Below are 22,876 nucleotides of genomic sequence, written 5' to 3' on the forward strand. Positions count from 1 at the left end.
GATGATGGCCAAGGTTGTTTCTTGTAGTGGCCACTAGCCTCCCGATCTTTAGGGTACATTCACACAACCATCCAGTTTTTGTGGTCCATAAAACGCGGTCCTGTTTTTCTTTCATGCATCTGTGTGACATCCGCATTCATTTCGTTCACGGTCCGATTTACATGTGTGTACCTTCTGGGGTTTTTTGGGAATCGCAAAAAAATACAGTCAAAAGCTAGAAAGATAGATAGCTGGATAGATGATAGATAGATAGATTTGGTTTGTTTAGCCTTGTTTTTATCCACAAAGTCATTACTTATCCCCAAAAAACGAAGTGAAGTAGGTTTTTTGTAGCCAGCTAAGGTGAAACAGACAGCGGCAGCCTGCAGACCGCAGCTGGCAGCTTCACCTTGACTGGTAATCCAAAACAGAGGGCACCCCACGCTGTTATTTTAAATTAAATAAATAATTTAAAACAGAAAATGTGGGGTCCCCACCAAATTGGATCATCAGCCAAAGTAAAGCGGACAGCTGTGGTCTGGTATTCTCAAACTAGGGAGGTCCACGGTTATTGGACCCTCCCCAGCCTAAAAATAGCATGCCGCAGCCGCCCCAGAAGTGGCGCATCCAATAGATGTGCCAATCCTGGCTCTTCGCCCCGGCTCATCCAGTTGCCCTGGTGCAGTAACAAACTGGGTAATATATGGAGTTGATACCAGCTGTGTAATGTCACCTGGCATCAAGCCCCGGCATTAGTGATGTCATAGCGTCTATCGGATACCCGACATTACTAACCCAGTCAGTAATAAAAAAAAAAAAAAAAAAGACGAACTAATCAATAAGGGGGTCCCACGACGATCTATACTCACTGTCCCTGTCAATGAAGAACAGAATGCTCCCCATTGGCTGGGAGAGCAGTGCAGTGACCTGAGCTAACATCATTAGGCCAGGCCAGGTCACTGTAGGGGATGATGAGCGCTGCCGTCAAAAGGTTAGCTAAGTTCATTACCTGCGGTGATGAAATCTGCTGAACTCGTGACGCTAACGCTTGTCACTCCTTCCATGGCCGCCGTGTTCTCATGTGAAGTATTGTGGGAGACCGTGGCGTCACCTCTAGTCACAGTCTCAGCCCCCCGCGAGACTTGAGGTGACATCGCAGCGGGCATGAAACTCAGTCATGAGCGCTGACGTCACAAGTTCAGCGGACTTCCTCACCGCAGGTAATGAACTTGGCTAGTCTCTTGACGGCAGCGCTAGTCATCCCCGCAGCTGCACGCACACTGTTGTGAGTCACTGCGGGGCTGGCAAGGGCAGTGCGACATAGACTACAGGGGTATCCATAGATGGAAGCCACACGGAAGTGCTTCCGTGTGGCTTCTGGGGATTTTGCATACCCATTGACTTGCATTGTGTAATGGTCCGCATTTTGCGGAACAGACTAGGACATGTTCCATAATAACGGAACGGACATACGCACACGGATGGCACACAGAAGCACTTCCATGGGCCATCTGATCCTACACAAAACACATTGAAAATATGGTCTTCTCAGTAGGTCCGCAAAAAAATATGAACTGACCAGGACAAACGGAAGAGTCGTCTGAATGAGCCCTAAAGGAAATACCGCCACTTATCAGCAGAATTATGCAGCCATTACTATCTGCAGCATGAGCCAGATGTAGTCGTGCGCATTTTAACTTCAGGAAAAAAAAACATTACCTATTGCATCCGAATAAAAATTGACATTTATCAAGCTCCTTATGCAAAGTCTGTACTCAACAAGTCTCCAAGTGGCGGAATAGTGGCAGGCAGAAATGCACTGTGGGTTTTATATGTGGGCAGATTGCGCAGGATCCCCCTCAACATGAGCGAGGTGAAATAGAAGCCTATTTATTACATGGTCTGCCATCCCCATCAGCACGCGTATACTTCTCTTTAATGTGGGCACTAATGGACAATTCTGGCATGTGATCGCAGTCCTTGCCACAACCTCATCCCCATAACGGCAGCAAAGGAAACGGAGCATCTGTTGTTTATGTACAGCTCCATCTATAAAATGATCATGTTGTTATCCATGTGATCGGCGCTCATATAACAGCTCCATTCTGTTATGTATTCTCCCTGGTGACAATCTGCTTAACCCTTCACACACCTAATAAATTTACTAAGAGGCCGTCAGCTCCTGGAATAGCAGTAATGAATTGTTCCTGGGAAGTCTGCATCCAGCCATACATGTGCTAGTCAGCTATGAAACACATGTTTATAGGGGCATTGCTGGTGGGCTGCTCGTCTGCTCCTGTAAACAAATGATCGCAAAAACGAAGAAAAACCTGCATTTTACAGTACAGCAAAGTGCTGGACATTTCTGAAATCTCCTGCACATTCTGCCCATCTGAACCCTTTAAAGCATATTTTGCGCAGCATGTCAATTCTTTCTGTGTTTTTCACCCAATCAAATGACTGGGAAGAAAAATATGCAAGAAAAAAAAAGCATAAAAAAGGGGCAATGTTCACGTGCAGCTGAAAATGGCATATTCCATGGTTTTTAAAACCAGCAGCATCTTCTATATGTGGCATTCTTCCATCAATGGATAAGCCACAACTTTAATAGAATTTTTCTTGAAGTACTGTAATGCGGCTTCTTCAAAGAAACACTTCTTGAATCGCTTCCTACAACTAAATTCTAATTTAATAGAAACTGCAACTATGATTACAATATAACTGCATGTATTATCACAAAAGATAGTGTGGATTAACTGAAGAAAACTGCTCACATTCGAACGAGGAAAAGTGCGCACACTCGAACAAGGAAAAGTGCACAAACGAGAAAAAGTGCTCACAGTTGAACGAGGAAAAGTGCTCATATTGGAAAGAGGAAACATGCTCGTATTAGAATGTGGAGCATTGCTCATATTACCTCAAAGAAAACGACTCATGTTACCTCAAAGAAAACGGCTCATGTTACCTCAAAGAAAACGGCTCATGTTACCTCAAAGAAAACGGCTCATGTTACCTCAAAGAAAACGGCTCATGTTACCTCAAAGAAAGCGGCTAATGTTACCTCAAAGAAAACGGCTCATGTTACCTCAAAGAAAACGGCTCATGTTACCTCAAAGAAAACGGCTCATGTTACCTCAAAGAAAGCGGCTCATGTTACCTCAAAGAAAACGGCTAATGTTACCTCAAAGAAAACGGCTCATGTTACCTCAAAGAAAACGGCTCATGTTACCTCAAAGAAAACGGCTCATGTTACCTCAAAGAAAACGGCTCATGTTACCTCGAAGAAAACGGCTCATGTTACCTCAAAGAAAACGGCTCATGTTACCTCAAAGAAAACGGCTCATGTTACCTCAAAGAAAACGGCTCATGTTACCTCAAAGAAAACGGCTCATGTTACCTCAAAGAAAGCGGCTCATGTTACCTCAAAGAAAACGGCTAATGTTACCTCAAAGAAAACGGCTAATGTTACCTCAAAGAAAACGGCTCATGTTACCTCAAAGAAAACGGCTCATGTTACCTCAAAGAAAGCGGCTCATGTTACCTCAAAGAAAACGGCTAATGTTACCTCAAAGAAAACGGCTCATGTTACCTCAAAGAAAACGGCTCATGTTACCTCAAAGAAAACGGCTCATGTTACCTCAAAGAAAACGGCTCATGTTACCTCGAAGAAAACGGCTCATGTTACCTCAAAGAAAACGGCTCATGTTACCTCAAAGAAAACGGCTCATGTTACCTCAAAGAAAACGGCTCATGTTACCTCAAAGAAAACGGCTCATGTTACCTCAAAGAAAGCGGCTCATGTTACCTCAAAGAAAACGGCTAATGTTACCTCAAAGAAAACGGCTAATGTTACCTCAAAGAAAACGGCTCATGTTACCTCAAAGAAAACGGCTCATGTTACCTCAAAGAAAGCGGCTCATGTTACCTCAAAGAAAACGGCTAATGTTACCTCAAAGAAAACGGCTCATGTTACCTCAAAGAAAACGGCTCATGTTACCTCAAAGAAAACGGCTCATGTTACCTCAAAGAAAACGGCTCATGTTACCTCGAAGAAAACGGCTCATGTTACCTCAAAGAAAACGGCTCATGTTACCTCAAAGAAAACGGCTCATGTTACCTCAAAGAAAACGGCTCATGTTACCTCAAAGAAAACGGCTCATGTTACCTCAAAGAAAACGGCTCATGTTACCTCAAAGAAAACGGCTCATGTTACCTCAAAGAAAACGGCTCGTTACCTCAAAGAAAACGGCTCATGTTACCTCAAAGAAAACGGCTCATGTTACCTCAAAGAAAACGGCTCATGTTACCTCAAAGAAAACGGCTCATGTTACCTCAAAGAAAACGGCTCATGTTACCTCAAAGAAAACGGCTCATGTTACCTCAAAGAAAACGGCTCATGTTACCTCAAAGAAAACGGCTCATGTTACCTCAAAGAAAACGGCTCATGTTACCTCAAAGAAAACTATGAGGAAAACTGTTCATAGAAAACTGCATGTATTAACTAGAAGACAGCTGGGTGTTAGCATGAAAAAACTGCACGTATTAGAATGAAAAAACCTGAATTTAGGTAAAGTGCATGTATTAGCATAGAAAAGACAAAACAATCTAAGATGGAGGTTTCCTAAGAAATACCATCTACTAACTAGCACATTTTTATTGAACTGTTAAGTTCTTATTGCTAGTCCACTAAAGATTGTCTCCTGGATTCACATAATAGCCTGTAATTTGTTATGATTATTATTTTATTTTATATAGAAGTTAAAATATATAATTAAAGTTATAAGGATGAGGATTTGTTACATTGAAAAGGAACTACAGGCTCCTCACAGATCCGGAAGTCACACATCTGGTAATGAAATATTCATGCTGAAGTCAGCTGCTCGTATAATACTATGACACTGAGCACAGGATAGCGGTAATAGGAAGAGGAAGCATGTGAGCACAGTGACCGGGGAATGGGACACAGCCATTGATCTCACCCCCTCCTTATCTTTTTCCTCAGAAAAAAATGTTCACAAATATACCCTCCTCCAGTGCTAATGTCTACATGTCTTATATCTATCCATAAAGAACTCTGGCAGCACAGGAAGAACGTTCAAACCAAGTGCTGGCACTCATGCATCATGGCGTTGCCAATTATATAAATGCACCTTCCCACTTGTTTGTTTTCCCTCAATAAAGCCAGAGCTGTCAATCAAAGAAGAGGAGGGTGGTGACAGAAGAAAAACAAGCAGGTGGGAAGGTGGATTTAAATGTTTATTAGCGCTATGATGTATCGAGGAGTAGTACTTGGTTTGAACATTCAATCTGTGCTGACAGACTACTTTTAGCACCTTCATGACTGATGCCATACATCACATGCCTCACCATGTTCCTGCCTTAGGCCCCCTTCACACGCATGTTTTTCGGGTCCGTGTTCCGTTTCTCCGGTACGTGTGACATCCGTGTGATGGTGTATGCTAGCCGTGTGTGCGTGTGATACATACGTGTAATGTCCGTGTGTTGTCCGTGTGAAATGTTCCGTGTGTGATGCACAATGTCATTGATACATACCCGCTGACAGCAGACAGTGACGCACGATGAGAATGAACTCGGGTGAACTTCACCCGACTTCGTTGTCATACCGCGGCTCTGTCTGTGTCGTGCACTGATTAGCGGTCACCCGTGAAGGACTCACCGGTGACCGCTAATCCCCTGAGTGACTGAAGTGAGCAGCACGAATTGCGCTGCCGTCACTCAGGTTACCTGCGGCTAGTTGGAGTCCTCCACCCGAGACCGCAACTCACCTGTGACTTAATCGCTGATCGCGCAGTTCACATCAGTCACTCGGGAGACTTGCTGTCACAGTTGGAGGATCCAGCGGTGGCTGCGAGTGACCCGAGTTTCATCATCGCTGATCGCGCTTCTCACCTCAGTTGCTACGTGGAGTTGACAAGAGCGGCGGTGTTCTACTGCAGCTCCTGTCACCTTCATGTAGCAGAACTAAGAGCGTCGCGGGACCTCCGTGGATTACGCCGGAACTGGAGGGGTTTTCGGGGCTTAATAAAGTGGTGAGCGAGGGTGGGCTTTTTTTTTTTTATTTCAATTAAAGGATTTTTCGTTGTGTGTGTTTATTTTCTTTAACTTACAGGTTAATCATGGGAGGTATCTCGGGGAGACGCCTGTCATGATTACTCTTGGACTTAGTGGCAGCTATAGATTGCTGCCATTAACTCCTTATTACCCCGTTTTCCACCGCACCAGGGCAATTCGGGATGACCGGGTACAGTCCCGGAACTGTCGCATCTAATGGATGCGGCAATTCCGGGCGGCTGCTGGCTGATATTGTTAGGCTGGGGGGCTCCCCATGATGTCGAGCTCCCCATCCTGAGAATACCAGCCTTCAGCCGTGTGGCTTTACCCTGGCTGGTATCAAAATTGGGGGGGACCGCACGCCGTTTTTTTCTTAATTATTTATTTATTTTTTTAACTGCTCGATATGGACACGCCCACCGGCGGCTGTGATTGGTTGCAGTGAGACAGATGTCACTCAGCGTGGGGGCGTGTCTTACTGCAACCAATCATAGGCGCCGGTGAGCGGGGAAAGCAGGGAATATGAGATTGAATAATGAGCGGCCGGCTTTTTCAAAATAGTAAAAGCCGCCGGAGTTTTTTTTAACAGCTGTGCAGCACCGCGCTGGTGATCGGGGAACGGTGAGTATGAGAGAGGGGTAGAGACTGACCGACGGACTGAGAGAGGGACAGACAAGAGAGAGACCGACCGACGGACTGAGGGAGATTGACTGACATACACAGAAAAAAAAAGATTGACCGACATCGCTTCAAAAAAGTACAAAACGTACACGGACCATACAGAGATGCATTCGTGTCACGTACGTGTGCTCACAAACCCATAGACTGTCATTGGGTGCGTGTGTGCGTGTTCCGTGCAGAAAACAGACATGCTTCCGTGCAAAACGGACACACATACATATCACGGACACGGACCTAATGGAGAAATGCACGTGTAACTCCAAACATTGAATAACATTGGAGTACTTTTGTCCGTGTCTCCGGTACATACGGAAACAGACCAAACACGTATCAGAGACGTGTGTGTGTGAAGGGGGCCTTAGAATTTGAGCCCATAACTTTCTTGGCACTTGACAGCTGATTTAATCAGCCGTCAAGTGGCTAAAACAGCCGTCAAGTGGCTAAAACAGCCGTCAAGTGGCTAAAACAGCCGTCAAGTGGCTAAAACAGCCGTCAAGTGGCTCTCCCACAGCAGTTAGCCAGCTAAATGCCACTGTCAATCTCTATCAGGCAGTGTGCCACTAATCCCGCCCATCGCCATCCCCGTCATGTGATTGTGGTGCGCCGAAGGGTTGTCACGACAGCTGGGGGTTATCTGATAAGGCCCCTTTTACACATCATTTTTTTTGCCATCAGTCGTAATCCGTCGAAATGTGAAAAAAAAACGGATCCAGCGCTGGATCAGTTTTTTTCTCATTGACTTGTATTAGCGACGGATGCCCTGACATTGCATCCGTCCTACGATGGATCCGTCGAAAAATGCATATGTGGCCCACGGAAGCAACGTCCTGAGGAACTTTTTTGTCACCGTCGAAAAAAACGGACGGCGCTGGATCCGTAGCCATCCATCATCTTTTCTAAAGGAAGCCTAAAGGCGCAGGATCCATCCTATGACGGAATCCAGCGATGGAGTCCGTTTTTTTAAACAGAGCATGCCCAGATGGGGTAAAACATTGCCTGGACGAACATCGATCTCTCTCTCTCTCGTTCCAACGGATCCGTCTTTTTACAGGATCTGTCACATCAGTTTTACCACAATCTGAGACGGATCCGTCGCATCAGTCACAAAACGGATTGTGACTGATGGCAAAAAACTGATGTGTGAAAGAGGCCTAACCCCCATGTCTGTCATCAAGATCCTCATGTGAACGCTGGATACCGTGTGTATTTTTGCTATACAAATGAGTGCTGATGCACTTCTATGTATAGCACAGGCGGTTAGAACATTACAGCTTCAAGCCCCCTAAGGGGACTAATAAATACTGTAAAAAAACCAAATACAAATGTACAAATCACCCCCCTTTTGCCCTATTAAAAAATAAAAAAAATACATCCTGTATATGGTATCGCTGCATTCAGAAACATCCAATTTATCAAAATATAAAATAAACTAATCTGGTCGGTAAATGGCACAATGGGGAGAAAAAAAAAAAAAAATCAAAAAGGCCAGAAAGTTTTTTTTGTTGTGGTAACTTGCATAAAAAGCAATTAAAACCTTGCATCTACTCTAAAATCGTATCAGTAAAAATGTCAGCTAAGAGCACACAAAATAAGCCCTCACACAACCCCAGATCCCCAAAAATGAGAACACTACGGGTCTTGGAAAAAGACAACAAAAACTAAATTATTATATTATTTTTTTTTTTTTTTAAATTTCGGATTTTTTTTGTCATCACTTTAATACAAAAAAAAAACAAAAAACTTTGTTTGGTACCCACATAGTCGTACTGAGCTGGGGAATCATGACAGGTCAGTTTTACCACATAGTGAACACGGTAAACAAAAAAAGATAAAAATGAACTTAAAAAAAAAACAACAACAATGAAATGGTGTGTGCAATTTCACCACTCTTGGAATTATTTTCTAGTACAATAGGGGGCAGAATTAATGGTGTCATTCAAAAGCACAAGTCGGCCTGCAAAAAACAAGCCCTCATAGGTCTATATTGATGGAAAAATAAAAATGTTATGGCTCTTGGAATAAGGGGAGAAAAAACAAAAAAAAAAAATGGGGAAAAAAAAAAAAAAAAAATCGCCAGGGTGGGGTGAAGTAACCCCTTTAGACCCCAGCGATTTTTATTTTCATTTCTTTTTTTAAGTTGTCTGCATACAGAACGGGCAACCCATCTCAAGTGGATGGCGTCTCTTGCTTTTACCCGACTGTCTGATAGAAAGATCAGGCATGCTGAATTTCAACAACAAGCGTGTACATCCGAAGGCTACATGCTAAGCGAGCACCAATATTTCCCTAGAAATGTGGACATCTAGCTACAGTTAAAAAAAGGAAGCCATTGAAAACACAAGCAGCAAAATGTGGCGTCAATTCAGCATCAAGGACGTATTCACCCATTGCATTCCACATGTGCGTTAGGAGAATAATGGGTACAAACTGCATCATGAATGCATTGTGTGAATACAGTCCAAACTTGTATTCCCAAGATTGAACTTAGGCTGCTTTCACACTACGTTTTTTTGACCTGCGTCATGAACGTTTTTTTAACGCAAAAACGGATCCAGTGCAAATGCGTTTTCATTTCAATGCATTTGCAATGGACTCGCGTCAACATGTGTTCACCTGCGTTTGCGTGCGTTATAGTGAGGATCCAGCGACTTGCAGTTTTTTAACTTTTTTCAAAAACGCTACTTGTAGCGTTTTTGAGCTGCGTCCAAATACTGTTTTTCACTGGATCCTGACTAAACAACACGCAAACGCATGTGAATGCTGATAGACAGGATCCTGCTTGCTCTACTGAGCATGCCCAGAAACCAGCCTGGCGTGATCAGTCTCTCTCTCCCCCCCCCCTCCCTCTCCCCCCCTCCCTCTCTCTCCTCCCCCTCCCTCTCTCTCCCCCCCCTCCCTCTCTCTCCACCCCCTCCCTCTCTCTCCTCTCTCTCTCTCCCCCACCTGAGAGCGACAGACGTAACCAAGGTAAAAATGTACCCGATGTTTATTTTGGTTACATGTGCAGGGATCAGGCAGCCCGGCTTCTAGCAGCTGTGGACGCTCGTAACCAAGGTAAATAACGGGTATCCAAGCAAAGCACTTTGCTTAGTTACCCGATGTTTACCATGGTTACGAGCCTCCGCAGCTGTCAGATGTCAGCTCCCAGTCTATCACGTTCAGTTCCCCTCACTCCCGATCACATGGCTTCAATGCCCGCCCATAAACTGCAAGTGACAGGATCCTGCAAAACAACACATGCGTTTTTCTTTGTAAAAACAGGATCCACTTTTACAGCAAAAAAACGTTCATGACGCATGTTAAAAAAACGTAGTGTGAGAGCAGCCTTAGGCTGCTTTCACACATCCGGTTTTTGCTGTGCGGCACAATACTGCGCTTTGCGGGAAAACCGCATCCGTTTTTTTGCCGCCGGGAGTTTTTCCACATAGACTTTTATTAGCGCCAGATTGTGCCGCATGGCCTTGTGTTGCGTCCGGTTTTTGACGGATGTGGCATATTTAGCTGATGCGGCGGCCAGATGAAACGTTCAAGTGAACGTTTTTGTCTGCGGCGCGAAAAAAAACGCATCGGCGCAATGCAGCGCGATTTACAATGCAATTCTATGGCCGCCGGATGCGGTTTTTTGAACTGCGCATGCTCAGTATCAAGCCGCATGCGTCAAAAAACGGACGGGCTGCATGGAAAAACTTATGCAACGGATCCGTTTTTTTCACCACATCTGTTGCACAGGTTTTTGAGCCGGATTGTGCCGCACTGCAAAAACCGGATGTGTGACAGCAGCCTTAGTGTGAACAGAGCGGTGGTCAATCAGGCGCACTCCAATCCATTAAGGGGACCGCCAGACATAGCCAAGTGTTGCGCTTGCCTGGATATCTGCAGCACTCCTATAAGAATGAACGGAGCGGCACTGCGCAAGATCGACCACCGCTCCATTCACCTGGTCTTGGGTGAGAGTCCCAGTAATAGGATGCCCAGCGATCAGGACATTACACCCCATCACACAGGGAAGAGAGAACTGGAACATTTTACAATACTCCTTGCTACAGGTAAAAAGTTCAAGCCCAGTGGATTACTTTTCATGAAAGCTCATGCCTCTGTGCATTTAAAGATGCTGGGCGGTTTCTTGTGCATGTTATTTTTCATAGACTTTCACGGGGAGCCTAAAAATGCTCATAAAAAATGCAATATTTTTTTTTTAGTGCAGAATCCCAGTGTTCCTGCAATAAAATACATTAAAAAAAATGTTGCATAAAATATACACCAAAAAAAACACACAAAACCCCACAATAATCAGAGCAGATTGGTATTTTGGTGCAGTATAAAAGCAGGACTTCCTTTCGTGAGAACATGGCCTCACACATGCGTTAGGTCTGATCAGAATATCACAGACTATCCTGTACTGTTTGATCCAGAAAAAAAAAATAAGAATAACATACAAGCCACACAGACACAAAACAAGTCACATAGCATATGCGCCCAGTATATACACAGAGAGTGCTTCCCCATTGTCTTCCTATTAAACGGGTTTCATCTTTGCCTATTCGCCACATATCTACCGTATATGACTATAATTAAAGGGAATCTGTCACCAGGTTTTTGCTCCCCCTTCTGAGAGCAGCATAACATACAGAGACCCTGATTCCAGCGATGTGTCACTTACTGAGCTGTTTGCTGTCATTTTGATAAAAACAATGTTTTCTCTGCTGCAGATCTAGCAGTTATGCAGAGCTCATGAATATGCTGGACTACCTGCCCAAGTAGTCCTCTAATGATAATTTACTGCTGATTAAACAGTGATTTTATGAAAACTATTCTAAGCAGCTCAGTAAGTGACACAGCTGGAATCAGGATCTCTGCTCCTATATTGTGCTTCTCTCAGGTTAGGTGGCAAAAATCTGTTGACAGGCTCCCTTTAAGGCCAATTGATGGCGCAGGTCATGTACCTATCCTCGTACCATGTACATTTGGATCAGTCATATCCTTCTTGAAACTTACATATGGAAGCCATGACAGAAGTGTGAACAGAGGATAAAGGAGGTTTATTATTCTAGGATACAGCGACTGAACAGTACACAAAGCCCAATATTATAGGAAGCCATGCTCTGCACAGACATATAAACCTTCGCGTATTCTCTAGTGTCACAATAACTGCAGGCTTGGCGGTAAAATTACCCATTTTAAGCCCCCAGACACCTATTATTTCACTAGTTTGCAGAGGAAGGTGCACACACTGAGTAATAAGATATGTGCAAGCAAAATAAACAGTATTTAACCATAAAGACCGCATGAGCGAAAACGGCCATAGTGCATCATACATCACAAAGGTACCTCCAAATCCTACCAAACCTTCCTGGGATTCAGCCATCACATGCTGGATCACAGCCAGCCCAGGGTAAGAATGCTGAACAGATGACAACAAGTGACATCACATGGGAGACATGTTTATGAGATTGTCTCACGTTCCAGGGTAGAAGCCACAAATCCGGTTTCACTACATACACAGGACTGGGCTCACAACAATGACTGCTGAATGACGGCATTGTGATGGGTCTGGATGAGCTGCCGGTACGATCAGCAGATGCATCAGTGCTGTCAGGTGTGTGTGTAAACACTATAAATCATATACCCAGGATTGTGCAAAGTTTTATCCCTAGAAACAGGTCTCTAAAGCGGAGGTCGATCATGTGCATTCATTCTTATGGGAACTAAGAATGAATGGAGTGGCAGTGCGCGTGATCAACCACAGCTCGGCAGGGATACTGCTCCAAACATCTTGGAGAACTAACCACAGATCTTCTGTTGATGTAGGCTTGTGCAAATGCTTCTGTCGCTTCACGTAATCCCAGACAGACTCGATGAATATGAGAGCAGAGCTACATTAGGCCACAACATCACTTCATGGACTTTTTTTGCTTTTTGCTAAAGATAGTAGTTCTTAAAAGGGAATCTGTTACCAGAGTTTTTTACTTAATCTGAAAGAAGCATCTTGTGGGGAAGAGACCCTGATTACAGGGATACGTTACAGGGCTGCATGCTGTAGTTATGATTAAAAAAAAAAAATCACAAGAGGACTAGTAAACCTGCTACCCTGTCATCAAGCATATTCATGACCTCTATATAATCCTGCCTCTGTCACTGATTGGTGGCTTTCTGTATACACTGTGCATAGGCAGAAAGCCACCAATCAGTAGTGGACACAGACAGAAAAGGGCCCCTGTGCAAGAACAGTAAATGGGCCCTTTGCAGTCCAATAGCTCAATATATTCCCCAATTTTACCTGCTTTGGAAGTAGATATGGGCCCCTTTACCTCTTGGGCCCCTGCGCGGCTGCATAATTCCACAAATTATATGTCCGCCCCTGGGGCGGAGTTATACAGAACTACACATTCAGAGAACGGGTAGATCTGCAGCAGAGAGAATAGAGATTTTATACAAACTACAGCAAGCAGCTTAGTAAGTGACACAGATTGGTAGCAAAAACCTGGTGACAAATTCCCTTTAATGACATTAGCTGTATGTTTGGGGTCGCTGTCTTGCGGAATAAAATTGTAGCCAATCAGGTGCCTCCTTGATGGCATTGCATGATGAATAAAGGCCCTGACTGTATTTCTCAGCATTAAGGAATCTGCAACATTGAGGACTGGAGACGCAGTGGTCGGTCACGTAAACGTAGAGCAACACATGAAAGACACACACGTACATCCCTGCAACATCCGGAAGGAAGCAGTGCCATCAGCCCAGAGCTGGCAGCAGTGGGACCCAGCTACACCTATCTATTGTTCCGGAAAGTCTGGCCAGAAGTGGTCTTCAAGGAAGAATTGCAGCCAAAAAACTATGCCTTCAACATGGAAACAAGAGCAAGTGACTTAGCTAGTCACAAAAAAACAGGAGCTGGGGTGCAGAAAAATGGCCGCAGGTGCTCTGGACTGAGGCGGCAGGAACAGAAGGCAGTTTGCTCATGAACGGTTGGAGAGTCTGCAGGTAACAGGGAAGTATCAGAGGTTCCTTCAAAGTTAGGGGCTGCAATACAGCAAATGGAGCTGGGTATTTGGCCAGTTAATAGTGTCCCAAATGTTGAGAAATAAAAGTACAGACTTATCCTTCATGCAGTCTTATCAGGGAGGCATCTATCTGATTGGATGCAAATTTATTCTGCAGCAGGACAACGGCGAAAAACTACAGCCAAAACTATCTTTAGTGTCAAAAATGAATTGTGGAAATAACGATAGGCCCCGACAGAGCCCCGATCTGATCATCATTGGGTTTGTCTCAAATTACATGAAGAACAGAAGGATTTGCACAAGCCTACATCCACAGAAGATCTGTGGTCAGTTCTCCAGGATGTTTGGAACAACTCAATTGCACATTTCCATCACATACTACACAGAAGTGTAGTTAGAAGAATTGATGCTCTGATGCGGTTTAGAAGGCAAAAGGGTGGAAAAAACAAATATTGATTAGGGTCATTCCGTGTCAAGTGGACCAGTTTTAAAAATCGTCCCCACTCGACCTTCTCCGATTTTGCTGAAAATGTATAAGGATGTACATGTATGTTTGAAAAGAGGTTCTGTACATTTTTAGGGCCAGATCTCAAATACATTGGGCACTGTTGACCTTTCACTGGAGGGTCCACCAAGCCTGCGGCTTCAGCTAAGAGGATTTTGCAGACTTTGGCACATAGCCATTAGAGTTCTATACTGGCTATGATGCTGAAATTTGGCATACTAGCTCAACTTTTGCTGCTAGACACGATAAAATTATTACCGGCTATGACAAAACAATATTTCGGCCGCAATTTTGTGTCAAAGTAGCTTGTAAAACGTGTCGCATAAAATGTATGCCTAACTTTGCCCATATATAACTCAAGACCAAAAACCAATAGTAACTGGTGCTTTACCCTGTACAACAAACATCTACATGACTTTGCATTGCTGCAATATCACGGTCAAAGCATATGTATTTGTGGAAATATTCACACCCACATATGATGACAAACTTTAAAAAAAATGAGTTTTACCTATTTTTAGGTCAAATTTCTCAAAAAGGGTACCCCTAAAATATATTAATTCTGATATCATTAGAAAGAGCACATTTTTGTCTACAAGGATCATTGGGTTTTTTTGGAGTCTCTCCATTTAAGAAAAGAAAAATGCCACTGAACATGGTGTTATTTATGCGCGCAATGCATTGATTTTGTGTTTGATTTTCAGATTCTTATCACATTACAGAGTTGTATTGTTGCTAGCAATGTCTATTATAATCAAAAACCTATAGACCTTTTTATTTATGAAAAGTTATTGACTAATAATAATAACTAATCAGTGATTGCTCACGACATGATACAGTTGCAGTCCACACTTTCTTCTCAAGACTCTCATCTATGGGATTCGTCATATCCACTACTTCAGCGATGGATCTGCAGCCCAGTACAACTTGTGCCACCACAATGCTGATTTCAATATCAGCGCTGAATGGAATTTTTTTGGTACCAGTCATCTGATGGGATTGGAGGGACAGCAAAGAGGTTGGCAGCTCGTGCCAGTCTTCAACGCCCAACTGAAAACCAAATACTGACCCCGGTGGATTTATTCAACTTTTGCAACGAGCAACTGCATGGAATCAAGGTTTTTTTTGTTCCAAAAGAAAAAATTGACGAAATACGGGTAGTTCAAGAGGAAAGGTTCAAAGATGGACATACAATTGCCGGAACAAGAGAAAATCACCAGTTTGTGGCAATTGATGACAAAAAGATTGTCATTTCAAGGGTGTCAAATGACCCTTCATCTTTCATTGCCCATGTAGATAGATCTGTCAGATGCAAACCTCCAGCCAGGGCAATACATTTCCTGCATTTACGATAGGAACTGGTGGATTGGAAATATTTCTGAAATTTCAGTCGACGACCATGATGCATTAATACATTTTATGCATCCTCATGGAGCAGCTAGCTTCTTTCACTGGCCTGTGAGAAATGATACATGCTGGATTCCCGAGCAGTCGATCATTGCAATGATTCCAGCACCAGCTGCAACAGCAATGGGCCGACCATACAGCTTCTCTGAACCCATTATGTTGCAAATTCAGCAACAATTCCAGACCACTTAGACTGAACATTATGGCTTGGGAACCAACAAAAGGTACCCAATATTAGGCTTGGGATCCTAGTCAAAGACTCCCACCCCCAGGCTTCGGAACCTGCGATAAGGAGACCGCCCGCGGCTGGCCTTGCAATGCTATCGGCCATGGCTCCTAGGCGATGGGGCTGCCAATTCTCGAAAGACAGCATTATTACAATTCTTAATAGGATTATAATACCAAAATCGGAGAAGGTCGAGTGGGCACCACTGGTCCACTTGACATGGAATGACCCATTAGATTTCTTTTATTTATTCAATTTACATTTTGCTAATTGATAAAAGTAAACTATTAACATTTCCTCTTTTCCAAAGCTATCCCTGGCATAATAAGCCATTGCTTTCTGATGAGGCAAACACACATCTTCATGTGGTCTTATAAAATATTCCCATATTAGAAATACTGTATGTAGAATTATATACTTTTGCTTCCTCCTCTCCAGAGGACAGTCCATCATTTTTATGGATCCATATTCAGAGTATGTGTACTCGGTATCTTTTAGACTCCGGTGTATCCGCATCATTTTTGAAGCAGATGACCCTTGAGTAAAATCATTGTTTCTGACAGGTTCCCTTTAGGGAAAACAATATGCCCCCAGCACCATGAGCAGTTCTGGGTGTATATTGCTAATCCCTGCCTAGATAAAGAGATCTTTAGGAAAAGTATTTCTAAAGCTCTTTTACTGTATGCTAATGAGCGAGGGGACTAGTCCCCTGGGCGTTAGTTCCCCTGGCTAGTCGGCTCCATTAGCATGTTAGTAAGCCCCTGTGGGTGTAGTAACATGCTAGTTCATGTGCAGCATCACAGGATGATCTCACTCCCCTTTCCGCCGCCATCGCGGTCGACACTGGATTTCGGCTCAGTTCGCACTATGAAGCCGGGTGTACGTGTTCTGGCTTCAAACTGAAGTAGTGCGCATGACCGAAACTCCGGGGTCATGTGCACTGAGCCAAAATCCCCCGTCAGGCAGCGATGGCGGTGGAGAGGTGAGTGAGATCAGCATGTTATTCATTCATGTTCATTAGCATGTTAGCACGCCCACAGGGGTGTACTAACATGCAAATGGGGGCAACTAGCAAGGGAAGCAATGCCCAGGGCGACTAATGCCCTCGCTCATTAGCATACAGTAAAAGATCTTTAGAAATACTTTTTCTAAAGATCCCTTTATCTATGCTAGTGTATACAGGGTCGGTTAGGCAGGGATTAGCAATATACACCCAGAACTGCTCGTGGATTTGGGTGCATATTACCCCTGACAGGTTCCCTTTAAGTGTCTTCATTGACGTCTTCTGTGCCACCTTCTTTTTTTATTTCATATATAACATAGAGCCTTCCATGCTGAAACCACCTGAAACATTTGCAGGTCATTTTTTGCCACTTCATGGCTTTCAAAGCGTTAAAAGGACTAAACATGTGCGCAGCAATCTGTATAATTTCATTCTTTTTGGTGTTACTTTAGTGCGTTTTCAGAAAGAATCCCCCTGAAAAAGACATCATCTGCACATACAGTAAGGCTATGTGCGCACGCTGCAGAGAATCCGCTCACAAAAAAACCTGCACCTTGTCCCAGAAAACACAACAGAAAGACCAACGTGTTTTTTGCACATTTTATCCCATGCGTTTTTTTTATTAAATCAATGCTAGCAGAGCTTAAAGACGCAGAACAATAACGCACAAAGAATTGACATGCTGCAGATTTTTTTGTCAACCCAAAACTGCAGGCAAAAAAAAAAAGCAACATGGGCGCAGCACTTCAGCATTCTTATAGACTTTGCTGGAAGAGGGCAACAAATAGCATCAAAAAACGCAGCAAAAAAAATGCAGCATGTGCATGGAGCCTAAGGCTTCTTTTTCATGACATTTGGGCAATATCTAGCTTTAGAATCACTCCTGGTTTTGTGACAAATACTGATAGGAAAGTTCACTCAAATACTGTGAAGTGAAAGTGGTCAAAGGATGCGATCCTGAAGATGGATCATTGATTGTGACATTTCTAAAAAATAGAAATACTGAGCCCCATTAGTCCCTATTAGGGAATCAACAGATTTTTTGCCACTTAATCTGAGAGCAGCATAACATATGGGCAGAGATCCTGATTCCAGCAATGTGTTAAATACTGGAATGCTTAGTTTTGATAAAATCATTGTTTAATCAGCAGGAGATTATCATTAGAGGACTACTTAGCTGCTGTCAGATATACAGAGCTCATGAATATGCTGGGCTAACTGCTAGATCTGCAGCAGAGAAAACATTGATTTTACCAAAATGACAGTAAACAGCTCAGTAAGTGACACATCGCTGGAATCAGGGTCTCTGTCTCTACATTATGCTGCTCTCAGATGAGGGAGCAAAAACTGGTGACAGGTTCCCTTTAAGGCCATGATCCGACGATATGTCATTGTCCATGTATGGACTACAATGCAGAGATTAACCCAAACTTATAGCCTCATAGGAATACATGGAGGTTGCAGGTGAAGGTCAGGAGACCTACGTTCAGCCCAGTCTGTATATGGAATGAAATACAACTGTCTGCACCAGGCCTAAAGGGAATCTATCACCAGATTTGTGCTGTGGAGTCCTGTATATTCATGAGTGGCGGACTACACCCACCAGCCGCAGATACACAGCACTATGCAGATCATAAGAGGACACCCAATATCAGCATCACGCTAGTGGACAGAGAACCCTCCGCAATATCCAGGACTGCACACCGTGTGGACATGAGCGGACTCTGGCCCTGCCACTAGTAAACTGGGCTTTTGTTTTTTTAATGTGGATAGGTTCTGCTCCAAATTCCACAGGAGAAATCACTCCAAATACTCTGTGAATAAGCGTCCTACTCGTCTCAGAGCGCTGTCACTCCCCTCAGACAGAGCAGAAAACCAGCAGACATTCCCTTCAAGTAACACATAATCTTGTCACCCATGACAATCAATCATACACCCGTCCTATGGGATTTGTACAGTTTATGTGCAAAACTTATTTAAAGGGCTTTTCTCAGAAACAACATTTATCATCTATCCACGGTATAAGTGACGAATGGACGCTCAATGGGGGGGCCAAGGAGAAAGGGGATTCCTGAGCACCTGTGTGATGGAGCAGGAGTGTACTGTGACCCCAGGAAGCCGCCAATGGCAGTATTGTGGGGTCAGCACCCCGAGCCCTCCAACACCTCTCCTGGGAAATATCTAATATCAGTCATCTGCAGTCTACCACTAATCAGTAGTTAGTTATTACCATGGTCACCTGTTATCAGTGATCTGTTATTACTATGGCTCCCTATTATCAGTGATCTGTTATTACCATGGTCACCTGTTATCAGTGATCTGTTATTACTATGGCTCCCTATTATCAGTGATCTGTTATTACCATGGTCACCTGTTATCAGTGATCTGTTATTACTATGGCTCCCTATTATCAGTGATCTGTTATTACCATGGTCACCTGTTATCAGTGATCTGTTATTACTATGGCTCCCTATTATCAGTGATCTGTTATTACCATGGTCACCTGTTATCAGTGATCTGTTATTACTATGGCTCCCTATTATCAGTGATCTGTTATTACCATGGTCACCTGTTATCAGTTATCTGTTATTACTATGGCTCCCTATTATCAGTGATCTGTTATTACCATGGTCACCTGTTATCAGTGATCTGTTATTACTATGGCTCCCTATTATCAGTGATCTGTTATTACCATGGTCACCTGTTATCAGTGATCTGTTATTACTATGGCTCCCTATTATCAGTGATCTGTTATTACCATGGTCACCTGTTATCAGTGATCTGTTATTACTATGGCTCCCTATTATCAGTGATCTGTTATTACCATGGTCACCTGTTATCAGTGATCTGTTATTACTATGGCTCCCTATTATCAGTGATCTGTTATTACCATGGTCACCTGTTATCAGTGATCTGTTATTACTATGGCTCCCTATTATCAGTGATCTGTTATTACTATGGCTCACTATTATCAGTGATCTGTTATTACCATGGTCACCTGTTATCAGTTATCTGTTATTACTATGGCTCCCCATTATCAGTGATCTGTTATTACCATGGTCACCTGTTATCAGTGATCTGTTATTACTATGGCTCCCTATTATCAATGATCTGTTATTACCATGGTTACCCATTATAGGTGATCTGTTTTCACTATGGTTCCCCAAAATCAGTGATCTGTTATTACCATGGTCACCTATTATCAGTGATCTGTTATTACCATGGCTCCCCATTATCAGTGATCTATTACTATGGCTTCCCATTATCGATGATCTGTTATCACTATGGTTCCCCATTATCAGTGATCTGTTATTACTATGATTACCCAATATCAGTGATCTGTTATCACTATGGTTACCCATTATAGGTGATCTGTTATTACTATGGTTACCCATTATTGGTGATCTGTTATCACTATGGTTACCCATTATTGGTGATCTGTTATCACTATGGTTACCCATTATTGGTGATCTGTTATCACTATGGTTACCCATTATTGGTGATCTGTTATCACTATGGTTACCCATTATTGGTGATCTGTTATCACTATGGTTACCCATTATTGGTGATCTGTTATCACTATGGTTACCCATTATTGGTGATCTGTTATTACTATGGTTCCCCAAAATCAGTGATCTGTTATTACCATGGTCACCTATTATCAGTGATCTGTTATTACTATGGTTACCCAATATCAGTGATCTGTTATCATTATGGTTACCCATTATAGGTGATCTGTTATCACTATGGTTACCTACTATCAGTGATCTGTTATTACTATGGTTACCCATTATCCGTGATGTTATCACTATGGTTACCCATTAGCAGGGATCCGTTACCCATGGACTCCACATTTCTCAGCCTCCGGGACTAACTATGAGCTGAGACATCTCCGGTCTTACTCCATACGCAGACATTCAGGGGCCTGGGAAAGCTGGACATGTTACGTACTCCGGTATTGGGTATTCGGATGCCATTTGTCCTCCCTTCCCCTGAGCAGGTGTCACGGCTGGATCTCTGCGCCCTGACACTGTGCCTTGCTTTTCAGGTGGGCACCAGTCCTGGAATAAACCATGCTTCCACCCTACAATATGCCACCCTCTGCCACAATGGCCATTCTGTCCCAGGGAGCATATCGCTTACCATAGCGTTGGGTGCACTGGGGACCTGGGCACCACACACCCCTCACACACTAATGCCAGGCGGCACACACACGGCTGGCACAGGGCACACACTGTCACACCCTGCACACACACACCGCACAGCTATGTCCGTCCGCCGGGCCTGGCAGGGCCTGAGCCGCAGCCTCCGCCACCCGCACACACCGCACTTACCGTCCACCGCTGAGGAGGAAAACACGAGCCGCTGAGACCCGGCCAAAGCCCCGGCCTGGAGTAAGACAGCCATCCGGCCAGCCACAGACACACGGAGGGAGGAGAGAAGCGCCGGGCTCCGCCTCTGAGTGACAGCCGGGAGGAGGGGGCGGCCGCCACACTGACCCGCACCGGGGCTGTCACCGGGGACGTACAAGTCACTGCACGGGTATTACCCACGGGAGGAGGCACACTGCTGGGGCATTACCCACGGGAGGAGTCACACTGCTGGGGCATTACCCACGGGAGGAGGCACACTGCTGGGGCATTACCCACGGGAGGAGGCACACTGTGCGGGGCATTACCCACGGGAGGAGGCACACAGTGCGGGGCATTACCCACAGGAGCAGGCACACTAGTGCTGAGGCATTACCCACGGGAGAAGGCACACAGTGCTGGGGCATTACCCACGGGAGGAGGCACACAGTGCTGGGGCATTACACACGGGAGAAGGCACACAGTGCTGGGGCATTACCCACTGGAGGAGGCACACAGTGCTGGGCCATTACCCACGGGAGGAGGCACACAGTGCTGGGGCATTGCCCACGGGAGGAGGCACACAGTGCTGGGGCATTACCCACAGGAGGAGGCACACAGTGCTGGGGCATTACCCACAGGAGGAGGCACACAGTGCTGGGGCATTACCCACGGGAGGAGGCACACAGTGCTGGGGCATTGCCCACGGGAGGAGGCACACAGTGCTGGGGCATTACCCACAGGAGGAGGCACACAGTGCTGGGGCATTACCCACAGGAGGAGGCACACAGTGCTGGGGCATTACCCACGGGAGGAGGCACACAGTGCTGGGGCATTGCCCACGAGAGGAGGCACACAGTGCTGGGGTATTACCCACGGGAGGAGGCACCCAGTGCGGGGCATTACCCACAGGAGGAGGCACACAGTGCTGGGGCATTACCCATTGGAGGAGGCACATAGTGCTGGGGCATTACCCACGGGAGGAGGCACACAGTGCTGGGGCATTACCCACTGGAGGAGGCACACAGTGCTGGGGCAGTACCCACTGGAGGAGGCACACAGTGCTGGGGCATTACCCACGGGAGGAGGCACACAGTGCTGGGGCATTACCCACAGGAGGAGGCACACAGTGCTGGGGCATTACCAACGGGAGGAGGCACACAGTGCTGGGGCATTACCCACTGGAGGAGGCACACAGTGCTGGGGCAGTACCCACTGGAGGAGGCACACAGTGCTGGGGCATTACCCACGGGAGGAGGCACACAGTGCTGGGGCATTACCCACAGGAGGAGGCACACAGTGCTGGGGCATTACCCACGGGAGGAGGCACACAGTGCTGGGGCATTACCCACAGGAGGAGGCACACAGTGCTGGGGCATTACCCACAGGAGGAGGCACACAGTGCTGGGGCATTACCCACGGGAGGAGGCATACAGTGCAGGGGCATTAACCACGGGAGGAGGCACACAGTGCTGGGGCAGTACCCACTGGAGGAGGCACACAGTGCTGGGGCAGTACCCACTGGAGGAGGCACACAGTGCTGGGGCATTACCCAAGGGAGGAGGCACACAGTGCTGGGGCATTACCCACAGGAGGAGGCACACAGTGCTGGGGCATTACCCACGGGAGGAGGCACACAGTGCTGGGGCATTA

At 45.1% G+C, this 22,876-nt stretch overlaps 1 protein-coding gene across 5 annotated transcripts in view; it reads right to left on the reverse strand.

The window, feature by feature from the left end:
* FAM135A (family with sequence similarity 135 member A) overlaps nucleotides 1-21,342 on the reverse strand; it is a 189,833-nt gene extending 168,491 nt beyond the window's left edge. For 4 of the 5 annotated variants that reach the window (XM_075340243.1, XM_075340242.1, XM_075340241.1 and 1 more), the window contains exon 1: nucleotides 21,209-21,342. The gene's annotated coding sequence lies outside the window, so the exon portion shown is untranslated. The remainder of the gene's footprint in view (nucleotides 1-21,208) is intronic. The other variant, XM_075340244.1, reaches the window with a different exon arrangement.
* Nucleotides 21,343-22,876: the final 1,534 nt, after the last annotated feature.

The sequence above is a fragment of the Anomaloglossus baeobatrachus genome, chromosome 3 (genome assembly GCF_048569485.1).
Source record: "Anomaloglossus baeobatrachus isolate aAnoBae1 chromosome 3, aAnoBae1.hap1, whole genome shotgun sequence".
NCBI classification, from domain to species: Eukaryota; Metazoa; Chordata; class Amphibia; order Anura; family Aromobatidae; genus Anomaloglossus; species Anomaloglossus baeobatrachus.